Source organism: Staurois parvus, unplaced genomic scaffold, assembly GCF_062004578.1.
Source record: "Staurois parvus isolate SC_StPar_1 unplaced genomic scaffold, SC_StPar_1.0 ptg003372l, whole genome shotgun sequence".
Lineage (NCBI taxonomy): Eukaryota > Metazoa > Chordata > Amphibia > Anura > Ranidae > Staurois > Staurois parvus.
In genome coordinates this window covers 25,001-30,466 of record NW_028321168.1, presented here as the reverse complement: position 1 = coordinate 30,466, position 5,466 = coordinate 25,001, and the positions used below count along the sequence as shown (strand labels likewise).

At 53.4% G+C, this 5,466-nt stretch overlaps 1 protein-coding gene across 1 annotated transcript in view; it reads left to right on the top strand.

Annotated features, from left to right (window-relative positions):
- The first annotated feature begins 3,808 nt into the window (after nucleotides 1–3,808).
- The window catches only part of LOC149428242 (uncharacterized protein C15orf61-like), a 25,851-nt gene continuing 24,193 nt past the window's right edge, over nucleotides 3,809–5,466 (top strand). The window contains exon 1 of the mRNA XM_089667562.1: nucleotides 3,809–3,881. The gene's annotated coding sequence lies outside the window, so the exon portion shown is untranslated. The remainder of the gene's footprint in view (nucleotides 3,882–5,466) is intronic.

Sequence of the window (5,466 nt, the reverse complement as noted above, 5' to 3'; positions counted from 1 at the left end):
CTCTCCCCGGACCCCGCATTCACTAAATCCGCTCTCCCCAGACCCCGCATTCACTAAATCCGCTCTCCCCGGACCCCGCATTCACTATATCCGCTCTCCCAGGACCCCGCATTCACTATATCCGCTCTCCCCGGACCCCGCATTCACTATATCTGGTCTCCCTGGACCCCGAATTCACTATATCCGCTCTCCCCGGACCCCGCATTCACTATATCCGCTCTCCCCGGACCCCGCATTCACTATATCCGCTCTCCCCGGACTCCGCATTCACTATATCCGCTCTCCACGGACCCCGCATTCACTATATCCGGTCTCCCCAGACCCCGCATTCACTTTATCCGCTCTCCCCGGACCCCGCATTCACTATATCCGCTCTCCCCGGAACCCGCATTCACTATATCCGGTCTCCCGCATTCACTATATCCGCTCTCCCTGGACCCTGCATTCACTATATCCGCTCTCCCGGGACCCCGCATTCACTATATCCGCTCTCCCCGGACCCCGCATTCACTATATCCGCTCTCCCCGGACCCCGCATTCACTATATCCAATCTCCCCGGACCCTGCATTCACTAAATCCGCTCTCCCCGGACCCCGCATTCACTAAATCCGCTCTCCCCGGACCCCGCATTCACTAAATCCGCTCTCCCCGGACCCCGCATTCACTATATCCGCTCTCCCAGGACCCCGCATTCACTATATCCGGTCTCCCCGGACCCCGAATTCACTATATCCGCTCTCCCCGGACCCCGCATTCACTATATCCGCTCTCCCCGGACCCCGCATTCACTATATCCGCTCTCCCCGGACTCCGCATTCACTATATCCGCTCTCCCCGGACCCCGCATTCACTATATCCGCTCTCCCCGGACCCCGCATTCACTATATCCGCTCTCCCCGGACCCCGCATTCACTATATCCGCTCTCCCCGGAACCTGCATTCACTATATCCGGTCTCCCGCATTCACTATATCCGCTCTCCCTGGACCCTGCATTCACTATATCCGCTCTCCCGGGACCCCGCATTCACTATATCCGCTCTCCCCGGACCCTGCATTCACTATATCCGCTCTCCCCGGACCCCGCATTCACTATATCCAATCTCCCCGGACCCTGCATTCACTATATCCGCTCTCCCGGGACCCCGCATTCACTATATCTGGTCTCCCGGGACCCCGCATTCACTATATCTTGTCTCCACGGACCCTCCATTCACTATATCCGGTCTCCCCGGACCCCGCATTCACTATATCCGCTCTCCCCGGACCCCGCATTCACTATATCCACTCTCCCCGGACCCTGCATTCACTATATCCGCTCTCCCCGGACCCCGCATTCACTATATCTGCTCTCCCCGGACCCCGAATTCACTATATCTTGTCTCCACTGACCCTCCATTCACTATATCTGATCTCCCCAGACCCCGCATTCACTATATCCGGTCTCCCGCATTCACTATATCCGCTCTCCCTGGACCCTGCATTCACTATATCCGCTCTCCCGGGACCCCGCATTCACTATATCCGGTCTCCCGGGACCCCGCATTCACTATATCTTGTCTCCACAGACCCTCCATTCACTATATCCGGTCTCCCCGGACCCCGCATTCACTATATCCGCTCTCCCCGGACCCCGCATTCACTATATCTTGTCTCCATGGACCCCGCATTCACTATATTCGCTCTCCCCGGACCCCGCATTCACTATATCCGCTCTCCCTGGACCCCGCATTCACTATATCTGCTCTCCCCGGACCCCGCATTCACTATATCCTCTCTCCCCGGACACCGCATTCACTATATCCGCTCTCCCCGGACCCCGCATTCACTATATCCGCTCTCCCCGGACCCCGCATTCACTATATCCGCTCTCCCCGGACCCGCATTCACTATATCCGCTCTCCCCGGACCCGCATTCACTATATCCGCTCTCCCCGGACCCCGCATTCACTATATCCGCTCTCCCTGGACCCCAAATTCACTATATCTTGTCTCCACGGACCCCGCATTCCTTATATCTGCTCTCCCCGGACCCCGCATTCACTATATCCGCTCTCCCCGGACCCCGCATTCACTATATCCGCTCTCCCCGGACCCCGCATTCACTATATCCGCTCTCCCCGGACCCCGTATTCATTATATCCGCTCTCCCCGGACCCTGCATTCACTATATCCGCTCTCCCCGGACCCTGAATTCACTATATCTTGTCTCCACGGACCCCGCATTCACTATATCTGCTTTCCCCGGACCCCGCATTCACTATATCTGCTCTCCCCGAACTCACTATATCTTGTCTCCCCGGACCCCGCATTCACTATATCCGCTCTCCCCGGACCCCGCATTCACTATATCCGCTCTCCCCGGACCCCGCATTCACTATATCCGCTCTCCCCGGACCCTGCATTCACTATATCCGCTCTCCCCGGACCCCGCATTCACTATATCCGCTCTCCCCGGACCCCGCATTCACTATATCCGCTCTCCCCGGACCCCGAATTCACTATATCTTGTCTCCACGGACCCTCCATCCACTATATCCGCTCTCCCCGGACCCCGCATTCACTATATCCGCTCTCCCCGGACCCCGCATTCACTATATCCGCTCTCCCCGGACCCCGCATTCACTATATCTGGTCTCCCCGGACCCCGCATTCACTATATCCGCTCTCCCCGGACCCCGCATTCACTATATCTGGTCTCCCACAGTACACAGAACATGGAAATGCAATTATTTTAGTAAATATAAACTGCTAAATCCCTTTTCCCATCAGCAGTATATAGCAGTCTTGTGACTTCTACAAGTGTCCAGCAGAGCACTGGTTAAAGCTTTAGGAGTTTTCTTTCTGCTCTAGGAGGATGCAGAACCCTTGACCTCTGTCCGGACAGCGCTAATTGGCCCTGTGCTGATCACATGCACTCTCCCAAGTAAAAAAAAAAAAAAACCTCTCTACTAATACACACCAAACTGAGCATGTGCAGAGTGACTCCACATGGGGGGGGGGGCACTGGAAGAAGGAGGAGGATCAAAGAAGACAGGATCAAACAGCCTTTTCCACAATGCAGAGGATTAACCCCTTAGGTCCCACAGTGAGTATAACCAGCATGCTTTCCTGCATCTACAGACTGATTGTACTGTGGGGGGTTCAGGAACACGTTACTCCGGGTGCGGCTTCCCATGTGATCTGCATCCTGTTGTCCACAATTACAGCGGTCATATCGGGGCGATTTTCCTTGCACTACCTCAGGTGCGGCTTGTACAGACGGCTTTGTCAGATGTCCTGCAAGTCGCCCTGAAGTGGGCGTGGCATCTGACTCTGGGAGTTGCACGATGTCAGAGGCGGAGCGGTGTGTCCGGGCTGGTGAGGTCCTGTCCTCGGCTTCTCGATTTTGGCTCCGTCATTCAAATAAATGGGCCGCCTTATGCGTGCCGCACAAAACCACGCCGAAAGGGTCTGGGGGGAGGAAACGCGCTTTTTATGCGACAATGGGATTCTTGATGGTGAAACGCGCTGATGAATGGAGGCGGGGCAGAGAGCACAAAACGGCTGGTAGGATGAGCGCTCCTCCTGTGATTGGTTGGAATATTGGACGCAGCAGATTGGTCACATTCAGTAAAGCTGTACATGGAGGAGGGGGAGGATTGGGGGGGGGGGGTCTGCCTGCTTAGACCTGGGGGGAGGAGAGATCACGCAGACCCCGCCCTTCTGGGCGCACGTGGGCTGTATTTAAATCCCCCCGCGCACGCGCGCTGCATTTAAATCCCCTGCCTTCTCCATGCATTGTGTCACGTGGTGCCGCGACGTCACAAGTCACATGACATTGTCAGCCTATCGCCCACTGCATCGTGCCGGGGTCAGAAGGCTGATTGGTCGGCGTGGAAGGTAATGTGCAGGTCTGATATAAGACGGTGACAACGTGTTGCACCCCTGTAGAGGGAACCCGGAAGTCATGTGTGTGCCCCTCCCCCCACCTGCGAGTGATCACCTTTCTACAGCAGATCCGAGTCCTCACCGATTGTTCTCTAAACGGGCCAATGAGCGACCTGGGGGCCGGTGTGTGACCTCCGTCACCGGACTGGGCTCTACAGAGACCCTGACAGGCTTCCAGCTCCCCCTTGCTGCCGTGTTCTGATTCCTGCATCTCTATTGGCTCATCTCTATGATAGGCAGCCTCAATAGCCAGTAGGAGAATTCAGGGGGCGTGCACAAGTCTCCCTGTTATATCCTCTTAAAGGGTAACTACACTTTTGTGGGGAGGAGGGGAATTAGAAAATGAAAATATATATTTTAATTATTTATATAGTGTATGTATATATTTTATAAATATTTTATTTCAGGTACTTATATAGCGCCATCAATTTTTGCAGCACTTTACATATATATTGTACATTCACATCAGTCCCCGCCCCCGAGGAGCGTACAATCTAAGGTCCCTAACTCACATTCATACATACACATACTAGGGACAATTTAGACAGGAGCCACTTAACCCCTCCAACCAAAGGATTCCCCCCCCCCTTCCTGACCCGGCCATTTTTTAGTTACGGCGCTGCGTTACGTTAACTGACAATTGTGCGGTCGTGCAACGCTGCACCCAAATGAAATTTATGTCCTTTTTTCCCACAAATGGAGCTTTCTTTCTGTGGTATTCTCCTGCGCTTTTTATTTTTTGCGCTTTAATAAAAAGACTGACAATTTTTAGAAAATAACAATATTTTGGCCTTTTTGCTATAAAACTTGTCCAGTAAAAAAAATTAGAAAATCAAATTTTGTCATAGATTTTGGCCAAAATGTATTCTGCTCCGTGTCTTTGCTAAAAAAAATCCCAATACGTGTAAATTAACCACATGCCGCCCAGCCACTGTATAAATACGGCGGCAGGGCGGCACGGCTGGGCAAAACCACGTTTTAAAACGTGTGTTTTGAAAACAGGTAGGGAGCGCACACAAGGCGCGCCGCCGCCCTACCTGTCCCACCGATCACGGCCTCGGATGTCAGTCGCCGGGTCACAGCCGGTCGTTACCGGCTATGTCCCGGTGATCGGCGGCAATCAGTGACAGAGAGCAGGGCTGCAGTAGCTGTGCTTTCTGTCAGTTCCCTGACAGCTCCTGACATGCTGATCGGGAGAGAAGAGTTTGTCTGTCCGGATCAGTGTGTCTCTGTGCAGTACACACCCCCGCCCCCTAGTAAAACACTCCCCTCACACAGATAAACCTTTCACTGAATAATAAAGTTAACCCCTTCCTCCCCAATGCCATTAGTACAGTGTCCGTGTTTTTTTTTTTTTTTTGCACTGATCACTGTATTGGTGTCACTGGGGATGTCAGTACCTCCCAATGTCAGAATGTCCGCCGCAGTCCCGCCATAAGTCCCTGATCGCCGCCATTATTAGTATAAAAAACCTAAAAATCCCAGTATCTTTCCCGCCATTTGTAAACGCTATAACTTTCACGTAAATCAATTAATT